This window comes from Ambystoma mexicanum, assembly GCF_040938575.1.
Source record: "Ambystoma mexicanum isolate Mex_15411 chromosome 12 unlocalized genomic scaffold, UKY_AmexF1_1 Mex_chr12_unloc.2, whole genome shotgun sequence".
Lineage (NCBI taxonomy): Eukaryota > Metazoa > Chordata > Amphibia > Caudata > Ambystomatidae > Ambystoma > Ambystoma mexicanum.
In genome coordinates, this window is record NW_027182323.1 from 12,887,235 (window position 1) to 12,901,688 (window position 14,454).

The 14,454-nt window shown below is 48.7% G+C and overlaps 2 non-coding genes across 2 annotated transcripts; one reads left to right on the top strand and one right to left on the bottom strand.

Annotated features, from left to right (window-relative positions):
• Positions 1 to 9,972: 9,972 nt before the first annotated feature.
• Positions 9,973 to 10,045, bottom strand: TRNAF-GAA (transfer RNA phenylalanine (anticodon GAA)). The gene has a single exon. It is a non-coding gene; the product is annotated as a tRNA-Phe (tRNA).
• A 529-nt stretch (positions 10,046 to 10,574) lies between these two features.
• TRNAY-GUA (transfer RNA tyrosine (anticodon GUA)) lies at positions 10,575 to 10,661 on the top strand. Its single transcript is given in 2 exon segments — positions 10,575 to 10,611; positions 10,626 to 10,661. It is a non-coding gene; the product is annotated as a tRNA-Tyr (tRNA).
• The last annotated feature ends 3,793 nt before the right edge of the window (positions 10,662 to 14,454 follow it).

The window sequence follows — 14,454 nt, forward strand, 5'->3', positions numbered from 1 at the left end:
GGTAATCGGATATCCTTAGGTCGCTGGTTCAAATCCGGCTCGAAGGACATTTTGCTAATAAAACACTTCTGCCACGTAATATCAATGGAAACCGCACACTTATACTGCGCTGTATTTGGTCACATTGAACGACCGGTTCTCAACATTTTTATGACTTTTGGAAACCAGATTGTGATCGTTTGTGCTGGTTGAAAGGTGAGTTGTCTTCCTTTTTAGCAGGACAAGGTTGCCTGTGCTCGGATTCTGTGTCAAGACTGGAGGCCCGAATTATGCTTACTCTTCTCTTTTCTCTAGCAGCATTAAAGCAAAGAATATTAAAAAGAAACCATCACAAAAACGACATTTCCCATTAAAACAGCTGTTTGTAGTCCGTTTATGATAGGTCGAATGTTGTTTCCATGTGACTATTGTATCCAATCCTCTCTAACTGCGTCCATAAACCTGGCTTCCTTTCTCTTCCCTTCCTCTTTCTTTGCTGCTTGGGCAGCAGTTAAGTCAAACTTTATTTACAATTGTGTAGAGATATGCGAGACCTACCGGTCTCGCGAGATCTCGTGCGCGGCCGGAAGTGCGGGCCCCGCACGCTCAGCGAGGCATTCGAGCGGGAGAAAGCCACGGAGCAGGACGTGCTCCCGGGCGCTCCTCCCAAGAAGAGGCCTCCAAGCCGCAAGAGAGACTCTCACATTGTACACGAGTTGCATCGCAGCTCCAGGGCCTGTTGCCCATCATTGACTCATATCATATATGTTGCAGATTTACTTGAGTGGCACAGAAGAATAAAAGCACACAACTTGTAACCACACCGCCTCCTATCATTTATTGTGAGAATTACACAACATAATTGGCGACGAGGATCATCACTAAAACCCGCATGGAGCCATGCAAGGAGCGACACCACCACCGCCCTTCCTGCAAACTCCAGGTAGGCTTGCCATTCCGTGGACACAATGGCAACCCTTATTCACAACGTATGTAGAGGCCATGGGCGGTGCGGGCTACTCGGCGGCGAGACACAGAGCGATGTTACTAAATGCCCTGGGCGTTGAAGGACAGAGGGTGTTTGAGAGTCTCACCCCGGAGCCGGTAGCTGGTGATAATGATGATGAATTCAAGGAGGCTGTGCGAAGGATTGTTAAAAGGTTCGCCAGCAAGGAGAATACCGTCCTGCACAGGATTCGGTTCTACAGCCGCAAACAGGAGGCGTCCGAACCCGTTGATGATTATGTCACCAAACTGCGCGAACTGGCGGTGCTCTGCAGTTTTGGTAACAACGCTGAGACTCTCATCTGCGACATGCTGGTGGTCCACACCAACAGCAGAAAAGTACAAGATAAGTTCATTTTAGAGAAGGAATTACAGCTGGAAAAAGCTATTGAAATAGCGAGAGCAGTTGAGGAGATGGTAGGCAGAAGGAAAGAATTTGCAAGCGGCCATGGCCCTACCGAAGTTCAATCAGTGGCAATCCGCCCAAAGAAGGAGAGGCCGGTCCTCGATGCGAGAGAAGGAAAATGGGGGAAGAAAGAACCGTTGAAATGCCACAGGTGCACCAGCACGAAGCATCTAGACTTCGATAGAGAGTGCCCAGCAAGAGACAAGGAGTGCTCAGTATGCAAAAAGATTGGTCACTTCTCAATCATGTCTCGGTGGCGCAACAAGAAGATCACGAGTGTTAACGCTGAACACAACACAGAGAGGGATTCGTCCTCGGAAGATGAAGGGAGACCGACAGTCATCATGGTGAACAGCTCACGGGCCAGAAGGGAAAAGCCCCACTGTGCAATCAAAATAAATGGACTGGAAACAAGGGTCATGGCTGATTCGGGTTCTGATCTCACCATAATACCCCTACGCACGTACAAAGAGATGATGGGTACAGAGACGGTCCAAGTACTCAGCACACGGCACAAGCCTACAGTTTTTGGTGGTGCGTCTGTAGACTTGTTGGGCTACATCAAAGGGAAAGTAGAGTTCAAAGGAAGAGAGACCACCACCAAAGTTTACTTTAGTCAAGAAGGCCCAGCGGTATTAGGGTGGGACGACCAGGCGAAACTGAAAATCAAGCTGGACCCCAGCACAGAGGATCAGGTACTGTCAGTCAGTTGGAGGAGCGCACCAGTAGTGAAAAGTGATTACCCCAAACTATTTTTGGAAGAATCTGGTCACATCAAGGGCTTCGTCCACAAAATATTACTCAAAACCAACGCAGTTCCGGTCAAGCACAGATTAAGGCCAGTACCGACAACGGCAAGAGACACACTCAGAAGCCAACTGGACAGAATGAAGAAAGATGGCGTCATCGAAGAAATTGAAGCTTCTGAGTGGCTGAGCCCAGTGGTACTCATAAAGAAACAGAACTCACAAGAGCTAAGAGTATGCATTGACCTCCGCAGCCTAAACCTGGAAGTTATTGCAGACAGCTACCCGCTGCCGAGCATAAATGAGTTAATCCTCATGATGAAGGAAGCCAAAGTATTCTCGAAACTGGACATGAGGAACGCCTACCATCAAATTCAACTGCACAAGGAGTCCAAGCCACTCACCGCTTTCATCACCCTGTTTGGCACGTACCAGTTCACCAAAATGCCATTTGGTTTATCATCTGCAGCCTCAGCGTTTCAACGCATGATGGATGCTCTACTGCGGAACGTCAGGAACGTGGCTTATTTCCAGGATGACATCCTTATCTACGCAAAGGACGAACAGATGCACGACGTCACATTGAGAACAGTCCTCACCAAACTGCAAGAAGCGGGTGTGAGATTAAGGTACAAAAAATGTGTGTTCAAAGCAAAAGAAGTTGTGTATTTGTGGTACAAAATATCAGAGAAAGGTATAAGTCCCAAGCAAAACTTACTGCAGGCCTTAATTAAAGCTCCAGAACCCACCAACAAAGACGAAGTGAGGTCATTCCTCGGGATGGTGGAGTACTATGCAAAATTCATCCCCAAATTCTCGGAAACCTCAGCACCGCTCCGAGAGCTCCTCAAAAAAGGGTCGGAGTACACGTGGCAGGAAGATCAGAAGAAAGCGGTGGAAAGCATAAAACAACACATAGTTGAAGCGCCATGCTTGCAACCGTTCAACCCAGAGTGGAGTACAGTCATGACTACAGACGCCAGTGCATATGGACTAGGGGCGGTCCTCACTCAGAAGAAGGGCGACACGGAACATGTGGTAGCGTTTGCCTCGAAAGCCCTATCGTCAGCTGAACAAAACTACTCCACCATAGAGAAGGAGATGTTAGCGTGTACATGGGCTGTGGAACATTTCAGGACATATGTGTGGGGCACGAAGTTCAAGTTGGTTACCGACCATAAGCCCCTCATCCACATGCTCAGCTCAGGTGGCACCAAAGTGTCAACACCCCGATTAGCACGCATAGCAGCAAAACTGCAGGAATACACCTTCGAGGTGCAACACATCTCCGGATGGAAGAATTTGCAGGCAGACTGCATGTCAAGATTGCCAGAGGGCAAGGACAATGCCACCACTTTCTTACAAGAAGAATGCATTGTAGCATCCATTACAGATCTCAAGGCGCCCGACTACCTGGAACTCAGCGAAAAACACTGGATGGAAGAAGACGGAAAGGATCCTACCATGGTGAGAATCAGAGAATGGATCAAAAACGGATGGCCAGACGAAAGGGCAGTGCCAGAAGGTATGAGACCTTATTGGAAAGTGGCAGATGAGATCTCAGAAGCCGACGGCATAATTATGAAAACCGACCAGATAATCCCACCCGCAGGCATGAGAAAAATCATTCTGTGCAGGGCCCCTGCGGGCCATCTGGGGAACACCATGACACGTTGCAGAGTGAGAGAAGCCTACTGGTGGCCGTCCATGGACCTGGAGATCCGCACCATGATTGAGAGATGCCATGAGTGTCTCAACAGTGACAAGCGCCTGAAAATCGGACAGGCGCCCATGATTCCCACATAAACCCCGGAAGCGGTGTGGTCAAAAGTGGGTCTAGACTTCATAGGACCTTTGGAGACGATGGCGCCTGAGCATCGGTACGGCATAGTACTAGTGGACTATTTATCGAAATGGTCGAGGCCGAGTTTGTTCCTAACATCACGACCGAAACCGTAATAGAGGTCCTGACGGCCATTTTTCAGAGCGAAGGGCTCCCCAACGAGTTAGTAACAGACAACGGAGTACAACTTATATCCAGAGACATGGAACTGTTTCTGAGGAAGCACAACATACACCAGAAGAAAGCAGCACTCTACCATCCCCAAGCAAATGGGCTCGTCGAGAGGGACAATAGGTTAATTAAGGGAGCCATCCAATTAGCAACCGCTTCAGGATTGGATCCCCTCAAAACAACAAAAGAGGCCATCGCAGCTCACAGACTGACCCCCAACGGGATCACCCAAATTTCTCCTTTTCGCATGCTGAGAGGGAGGAGAGCAGCATCCACGCTAGTACCGCCATGGTTGGCCAAAGTAAGAGAAGACGAAGAAGTAAACATGTCGGAAGTGGTGTGGAGAATAGAGAACAACAAGGCATGCATGAAAAGGTGGAGCGACAGAAGAAGAAGGACCAAACAAGAGTCAGAAGTAAAAGAAGGAGATTGGATCAAAATACGGTTACCGACCAAGGATCAGATCACGGGCTCACGGTTCAGCGGACCTGTGAAGGTGATTCACCGAGGAGCCAACGATGTCCGCACCGAAGATGGGCACACATGGAACATGGAAAGAGTAGCCACGTTTGAAAAGAGGCAAGAGAGAGAAAAGACTTATGAAAGGTCTGAAGCTGAAGGAGTAATGGACAATGAGAGGGGGGAAGAACGAGAGCCGGAGACAGACAGAAGAGAAGTTGAAGGAAATGAGATTCAAGTGGATGCCCCAACTCTCGAGCGAGAAAATGACCAGCAGGACGTGTGCAGTGAGAGAGGCGATCGTCCGCGAAGGGAACACAGAAGACCGGTGAGATACAATGACTATGTATTGCAATGAACTGCCTTTGCATTATCAGGGGGAGGTGTGTAGAGATATCGCAAGACCTGCTGGTCTCGCGAGATCTCATGCGCGGCCGGAAGTGCGGGCCCCGCGCGCTCAGCGAGGCATTCGAGCGGGAGAAAGCCACGGAGCAGGACGCGCTCCGGGGCGCTCCTCCCAAGAAGAGGCCTCCAAGCCGCAAGAGAGACTCTCAGCATGTACACGAGTTGTGTCGCAGCTCCAGGGCCTGTTGCCGATCATTGACTCATATCATATATGTTGCAGATTTACTTGAGTGGCACAGAAGAATAAAAGCACACAACTTACAACCACACCGCCTCCTATCATTTATTGTGAGAATTATACAACAAATTGCTCTAATAACTTACAGGTAATCTTCATTACTCTTAGTGGTACCCTTCCTCGTCACAGCATTTACTTCATGAGGCCCCTGCCTCCGATACAGGACTTTCTTCTATTTCTTTTCTTTTGTCTAACTTCTCCCCTTGACCCTCAGCTTCCTGTTTAACGTATTCAAGCCGCAGCATGGGAACCCCCGTAGGGAGGGAGAGGCGGGTCGTCAGTACTGTGACGAGGAAGAGTAGGATTAGGAGTAATGAAGATTGCTGGTAAGTAATCAGAGCATTACCTCCACGTCCACTCTTCCTCGACCCAGTACTTACTTCATGAGGCATACCATAGGAGCAACAGGGAGAGGTCCCAATGAGACACAGAGACAGAAGTGCAGCAACAAAAAAAACACCTTTATTGACTCCAATAATCACATCCCAACAGACAAAACACCAACCCTGAAGGAACCATCCCTAGAGTGAGAGACGTTCAACTGATAGTGGTTGACAAAGGTGCTCTGATCCGCCCAGGTTTCAGCCAAACCCCTGTAGAGAAACGCCCAAATCTTCTGTAGAGATAACAGCATCTGGCCAGGAAGCAGCCTAACCCCCTGGTAGATCGACCCTGAACGTGGTCAGGTACAGGCAGGCCAGAAACCAAATAGGACATGGAGACAACAGTACGGATCCACCGGCTAATGAAAACCACAGAGGCCTTACGCCCCGCTCCACGGGGCCACAAGTAACCAAGAGACTATCAGACTGCCGGAAAGGGGCAGTCCGAGCCAAATATTCCAGAACTGCCCGCCGCACCTTAATGGCATGCCAAGCCACCTCGTTCGGCGCCTGGGGTTTCTGAAAAACCGCAGGGAGAACCAGATCCTGAGAAGTGTGAAACTGAGACACAACTTTAGGCAGAAACTTGGGATCACACCGCAAAACCACAGAGTCCGGCAGAACTCTCAAGAAAGAGGGTTGACACAACAGAGCCCCAACCTCCCCAAGCCTATGGGCAGACGTGATGGCAATCAGGAAAGCAGTCTTCAGAGTAAGGTGCTTGATATCAATTTCCGACAGGCGCTCAAAGGGATGCCCCTGAAGGAACTTTAAGTCTGGAGGACGATCCCTGGGGGAAGGCCCTTATAGGTACAAGGATGGGAAGCAGAGACACCCCGAAGAAACTTCCCCACCAACACCTCCCCATCCAGGTGGCCATCAGAGTCCCCCAAGAGGATTTTAATGGAGGCCCATTGGGAGCAAAGTGTGGAGATCGCTATGCCCTTGTCAAAACCCTCCTGGAGGAACTGGAGAATAGCGGGTAGAGGGTAAGTGATGCAAGTACTCTCCCACCCTCGACACAGTCTGGGCCAAACTTTGCCAGTGTAGGCCAGGTAGCTTGTAGGTTCAACCCCTGCAGTTGCACGTTGCTCTGGCTCTCAGCAGCTGCGGGACAGGACGATCGTCTGTGGCGGGACAGTAGCCTTTTCTCAGCTCACGATGAAGAAAAGAGGACAGTTCCAGTGCAGCACATCACAGGGCACAAGGGGGCAGGCAGGCAAGGCTAATACAATAACCGTCACCACATCCGGGCAATGCAGGTACTGCAAATGCTCACGGCATGACACACTCTTTTAAATCGCGACCCAGAGGAGCTAGGACAACATTTGGCGGGAGAGGGCCCAGGACCACAAGCTAGCGATTCCCCAAGTCTCGAGTTTCAACTCGGAACAGCAGTGCTCCTATGCGATACCCCAGGTTCAAGCTTGTCAGTTTGCTGGATGGCCCAGGAACACTTCTGATGAGGCTCTTTTTGAGGGTAATCAGGAGGTGCTGAGAGTAGTTGTTCCCCCTACTCCAAAGGGTCGAAGCGCACTTGCAGGCCTTCTGTGGTGGATACAAGAGCAGGGGTCTGACGGAACAACAGCAGGCTCAGGGTGCCAAACCTTCCAGCACTTCTCTGGTGGTTCCAAAGGTCTCCTTTGGCAATTCAGGATACTTGGTCCTTATGTAGTTTGGAGAGAACTTCAGTTGATAGACCTGGAATGGATACAGAGCCCCCTCTCTCATCCGAAATTCGTTTCATGCTCAAATCTAGGATAGCCAACAAAAGATATGCTCTCTTGCATGAACGTCAGGCATGAACCAATCGCGGTCCACATTGGTTCCAGTCATTCAGGCATACCAGACATACTGGCACCAGTAGTGTAGATTGGGACCAGAGAGTCCCAATCCTCTTCCTGGGCATTAGCACACGTGACATGCAGGAGCCCGCGAAAGTTGTGGTTTTCACGGGTGGCTGCATGCCCAAAGCCCTTGTCTGATCGAGCTGGGGGAAGACAAAGGGACAAAATGGACAAAGGACAGAACAAAAGACTTTGTGCCACAGCCATTTCGGCAGTGGCCACAGTCTTGAGCCAAACGCAGTAAACGCAGTATGGTTAACTAAAAAGAATTATAAATACTATAAAAGTAAACTGCTGCCACCAGTTTGTCCTAGGCACACCTGTACAGTCACCAGAAAATCCTTAGAGTGTGTCTAGGGCCATAAAACAAAAGGACCCCTATGTGCGGTACTGTAAGGTACTTGGCACATAGATCAAAAGTTATCAAGAAATGACAACATAATCAAAGACTAAGGGAAATATAGTTTGTCAGTACTGACAGTATGAAGGACGTGTCAGTATCCCCATAACAGATGAACAAAAGCCCAGAGGAGTGCAGCTGAAGGCTGCGCTCCACAGAAAAAAGTCCGGTTAGGTTAGCCAAACAAAAGCAAAAAGTTTGGAGCGGTCCATAAACAGAGGGAAAATTGCACCTAAGGAAAATCTTCCCTAGCGGTGCTTTATTTGGCAAGAGTTAACTTAGTACGATTCTGCTCTGCACTGGCATCCTGGATATGCCGGTGAAGACATTCTTGGCCTCCTCATCCAGGCACCCGGGCAAATGGCACTAAGGTTGGCAGCTTGAACACTCCTTTCATGGGGGCAAAGCTCCCAGCTGAAACCAGTGACCGACCACTTCCCTTGCTGAAATCTCGTAACTCCCTCCATTCCTATCCTTTCCCTCTTTCCCCTTTTCTTTATTTGACCCTCCTCATTTCAATGTACATACTTACCTGTTAGCTGGCAGCTTAGCCCCATGGCAGACGCTGTCTCTTGTTGCAGTTCCCAAACCCCCCCACAACCCTCCTCAATCATTGGATTGCCCTGTGGCCATTACTAAGGACTTGTACCCCTGGGTGCCATGCTCTAACTCCTGGTTGCAGTGGACCCTTGTGGTCTCAACCTGCACTTTTTTTATGTATACACCTCACAACTCCGCCTCGGGGCTCTGAAAAAACGAACAAAGTAGTGCTCAGTACGACAGTAAAATAGAGAGAAAATTGATACAGAAACAATATAGTTATGAGAGAGAGGGAGGGTAGTTTTCGGTTGCACCCGTGCTCGATCACTGTCTGGGGACTGGATAGGACCGGGATGTATAAAACCTTGCCTGGGGGAACGAAACGCCCCTCTGATCTTCTGCCACTGCCTAGATCCTGCCTCTGATCCGCAGACCGCCTCCGACGTTCAGCCCTGCGACTCTCTACCAGATATACAGACAAAGCCCGGCACCGTGGTGGGTCCATCTCCGCTCCATCCTTTTTTGCACCCCTTGTCTCCCTATCCAGTCCTGTGTGATTGGTGCGGTACCCGGCTTAGCCGCATCAACACACACTTGCCCTCCGCAAGATAAATTAGAAAATTGGAACACTTATACTGCTTCATGGGGCATAGCTGCACCCCCCACCCCCCGATCTTGAAACATTTGACGCCCCCGCCCTTACCCCCTTCCCGAACCACCATCACCTTAGCCGGACAAAAACAATAGACACGAGTGGTGTGTGTTGAAAGAAAACACCTGCTGCGTGCTTTATTTGGCAAGAGTTAATTTACGGGTGCTCCGTGTACAGTGCATCACAGTGACAGGATTCTACTCTGCACTGGTGTTTTGTATATGCTGGTGAAGATATTCTTGGCCAACATAATTATAGGGAAGGTTACACAGAAGAATGGCACGTGCCAGTGATTATGACTTCTGCAAAACCTTAAATCCATCACTTTTTGTTTTGGTGGGAAACTGGACATCATTAACAAGGACTGTGTGTCGCTCACAGGTAATTGGATGTCACTGCTTATGATGTCATGTTGTGTGATGGCATTCTGTAGAATATAATTTCCCAGGACATCATCTGGGTCAAAAGTTGCACCAAATGGTTCACCCACCTACCCTACCCCACCCGCGCAAATTCAAAAGTTGTCACCACTTCACCTATTCCTTCAACCGCAGCCCTTTAAAAAAAAAAACACCTATGCAACTGGAAATCTTTGCAAAAGCATTAAACTAAATAATGCCCAGTACTGTGAGTTGTGAATTATGGCCATATGTGCCCTGAGTCACATTGAAATATTATGACCCCTATAAGTCTCTTTTCCATTTCATGGCACAGACAGAACATGTTGAAATGAGCAACAAGTTTTAACATGGAAATTACATTTGGGGAGATATAGTAGAAAAATAAGAATTAGCGATTTATTTCCACTGCATCGTCTGCCATTCAATGATAACTTTAAGTGTGAAAAGATTCTGATTATCAAATGGAGCAGCATGAAAAACCTTTAAAAAATATCCCCTGCCTATACCCGGGATCGAACCAGGGACCTTCAGATCTTCAGTCCAACGCTCTCCCAACTGAGCTATTTCGGCTGATTGATTGTGCTCTTCGGTCGTCTTGCAAAGAAACAGACATCTGCAATCCTAGACCTCATTTCCTTCCTTTTTTGTTGTTGTAATATTGCCCCAGTTATAGCATCGGATTTTCCATTTCTTTGTTTATTCTGTAACCAGCAAGTACAATGGAACAAAACGGGTGGGATGTCAGGAAGGAGATCAATAGAGCTGCTCGCCAAATCATTTCGAAAGAAAAATCGCATTTTCGGCTCCAGGTGCAACTATCACGTGCACGGAGCCTCTCTCCATCGTGCTGTTTCTTGTAGATGTGTGATGGGCCCTTGGCTGTGTTCTAAGTTGATCTTTAAGTACTTTCGAACCAAACCCGCACGGTACTCTTGGTGTCAAAAACTCACGCGGTATACAGCCTGATAATGAATTTAAGGCATTGAAGTGCAACTATAGGGAGCAGGATCAATATTGAAATCACACGTATAAACAATGATATCTTTCACGTTGTGTGCTGGTCATTCAGCATGCCATTTGCAAGCGCTCGTACATGTATCCTTCGATAGCTCAGTTGGTAGAGCGGAGGACTGTAGTGAGGTAATCAGATATCCTTAGGTCGCTGGTTCAAATCCGGCTCGAAGGACATTTTGCTAATAAAACACTTCTGCCACGTAATATCAATGGAAACCGCACACTTATACTGCGCTGTATTTGGTCACATTGAACGACCAGTTCTCAACATTTTTATGACTTTTGGAAACCAGATTGTGATCGTTTGTGCTGGTTGAAAGGTGAGTTGTCTTCCTTTTTAGCAGGACAAGGTTGCCTGTGCTCGGATTCTGTGTCAAGACTGGAGGCCCGAATTATGCTTACTCTTCTCTTTTCTCGAGCAGCATTAAAGCAAAGAATATTAAAAAGAAACCATCACAAAAACGACATTTCCCATTAAAACAGCTGTTTGTAGTCCGTTTATGATAGGTCGAATGTTGTTTCCATGTGACTATTGTATCCAATCCTCTCTAACTGCGTCCATAAACCTGGCTTCCTTTCTCTTCCCTTCCTCTTTCTTTGCTGCTTGGGCAGCAGTTAAGTCAAACTTTATTTACAATTGTGTAGAGATATGCGAGACCTACCGGTCTCGCGAGATCTCGTGCGCGGCCGGAAGTGCGGGCCCCGCACGCTCAGCGAGGCATTCGAGCGGGAGAAAGCCACGGAGCAGGACGTGCTCCCGGGCGCTCCTCCCAAGAAGAGGCCTCCAAGCCGCAAGAGAGACTCTCAGCATGTACACGAGTTGCATCGCAGCTCCAGGGCCTGTTGCCCATCATTGACTCATATCATATATGTTGCAGATTTACTTGAGTGGCACAGAAGAATAAAAGCACACAACTTGTAACCACACCGCCTCCTATCATTTATTGTGAGAATTACACAACATAATTGGCGACGAGGATCATCACTAAAACCCGCATGGAGCCATGCAAGGAGCGACACCACCACCGCCCTTCCTGCAAACTCCAGGTAGGCTTGCCATTCCGTGGACACAATGGCAACCCTTATTCACAACGTATGTAGAGGCCATGGGCGGTGCGGGCTACTCGGCGGCGAGACACAGAGCGATGTTACTAAATGCCCTGGGCGTTGAAGGACAGAGGGTGTTTGGGAGTCTCACCCCGGAGCCGGTAGCTGGTGATAATGATGATGAATTCAAGGAGGCTGTGCGAAGGATTGTTAAAAGGTTCGCCAGCAAGGAGAATACCGTCCTGCACAGGATTCGGTTCTACAGCCGCAAACAGGAGGCGTCCGAACCCGTTGATGATTATGTCACCAAACTGCGCGAACTGGCGGTGCTCTGCAGTTTTGGTAACAACGCTGAGACTCTCATCTGCGACATGCTGGTGGTCCACACCAACAGCAGAAAAGTACAAGATAAGTTCATTTTAGAGAAGGAATTGCAGCTGGAAAAAGCTATTGAAATAGCGAGAGCAGTTGAGGAGATGGTAGGCAGAAGGAAAGAATTTGCAAGCGGCCACGGCCCTACCGAAGTTCAATCAGTGGCAATCCGCCCAAAGAAGGAGAGGCCGGTCCTCGATGCGAGAGAAGGAAAATGGGGGAAGAAAGAACCGTTGAAATGCCACAGGTGCACCAGCACGAAGCATCTAGACTTCGATAGAGAGTGCCCAGCAAGAGACAAGGAGTGCTCAGTATGCAAAAAGATTGGTCACTTCTCAATCATGTCTCGGTGGCGCAACAAGAAGATCACGAGTGTTAACGCTGAACACAACACAGAGAGGGATTCGTCCTCGGAAGATGAAGGGAGACCGACAGTCATCATGGTGAACAGCTCACGGGCCAGAAGGGAAAAGCCCCACTGTGCAATCAAAATAAATGGACTGGAAACAAGGGTCATGGCTGATTCGGGTTCTGATCTCACCATAATACCCCTACGCACGTACAAAGAGATGATGGGTACAGAGACGGCCCAAGTACTCAGCACACGGCACAAGCCTACAGTTTTGGGTGGTGCGTCTGTAGACTTGTTGGGCTACATCAAAGGGAAAGTAGAGTTCAAAGGAAGAGAGACCACCACCAAAGTTTACTTTAGTCAAGAAGGCCCAGCGGTATTAGGGTGGGACGACCAGGCGAAACTGAAAATCAAGCTGGACCCCAGCACAGAGGATCAGGTACTGTCAGTCAGTTGGAGGAGCGCACCAGTAGTGAAAAGTGATTACCCCAAACTATTTTTGGAAGAATCTGGTCACATCAAGGGCTTCGTCCACAAAATATTACTCAAAACCAACGCAGTTCCGGTCAAGCACAGATTAAGGCCAGTACAGACAACGGCAAGAGACACACTCAGAAGCCAACTGGACAGAATGAAGAAAGATGGCGTCATCGAAGAAATTGAAGCTTCTGAGTGGCTGAGCCCAGTGGTACTCATAAAGAAACAGAACTCACAAGAGCTAAGAGTATGCATTGACCTCCGCAGCCTAAACCTGGAAGTTATTGCAGACAGCTACCCGCTGCCGAGCATAAATGAGTTAATCCTCATGATGAAGGAAGCCAAAGTATTCTCGAAACTGGACATGAGGAACGCCTACCATCAAATTCAACTGCACAAGGAGTCCAAGCCACTCACCGCTTTCATCACCCTGTTTGGCACGTACCAGTTCACCAAAATGCCATTTGGTTTATCATCTGCAGCCTCAGCGTTTCAACGCATGATGGATGCTCTACTGCGGAACGTCAGGAACGTGGCTTATTTCCAGGATGACATCCTTATCTACGCAAAGGACGAACAGATGCACGACATCACATTGAGAACCGTCCTCACCAAACTGCAAGAAGCGGGTGTGAGATTAAGGTACAAAAAATGTGTGTTCAAAGCAAAAGAAGTTGTGTATTTGTGGTACAAAATATCAGAGAAAGGTATAAGTCCCAAGCAAAACTTACTGCAGGCCTTAATTAAAGCTCCAGAACCCACCAACAAAGACGAAGTGAGGTCATTCCTCGGGATGGTGGAGTACTATGCAAAATTCATCCCCAAATTCTCGGAAACCTCAGCACCGCTCCGAGAGCTCCTCAAAAAAGGGTCGGAGTACACGTGGCAGGAAGATCAGAAGAAAGCGGTGGAAAGCATAAAACAACACATAGTTGAAGCGCCATGCTTGCAACCGTTCAACCCAGAGTGGAGTACAGTCATGACTACAGACGCCAGTGCATATGGACTAGGGGCGGTCCTCACTCAGAAGAAGGGCGACACGGAACATGTGGTAGCGTTTGCCTCGAAAGCCCTATCGTCAGCTGAACAAAACTACTCCACCATAGAGAAGGAGATGTTAGCGTGTACATGGGCTGTGGAACATTTCAGGACATATGTGTGGGGCACGAAGTTCAAGTTGGTTACCGACCATAAGCCCCTCATCCACATGCTCAGCTCAGGTGGCACCAAAGTGTCAACACCCCGATTAGCACGCATAGCAGCAAAACTGCAGGAATACACCTTCGAGGTGCAACACATCTCCGGATGGAAGAATTTGCAGGCAGACTGCATGTCAAGATTGCCAGAGGGCAAGGACAATGCCACCACTTTCTTACAAGAAGAATGCATTGTAGCATCCATTACAGATCTCAAGGCGCCCGACTACCTGGAACTCAGCGAAAAACACTGGATGGAAGAAGACGGAAAGGATCCTACCATGGTGAGAATCAGAGAATGGATCAAAAACGGATGGCCAGACGAAAGGGCAGTGCCAGAAGGTATGAGACCTTATTGGAAAGTGGCAGATGAGATCTCAGAAGCCGACGGCATAATTATGAAAACCGACCAGATAATCCCACCCGCAGGCATGAGAAAAATCATTCTGTGCAGGGCCCCTGCGGGCCATCTGGGGAACACCATGACATGTTGCAGAGTGAGAGAAGCCTACTGGTGGCCG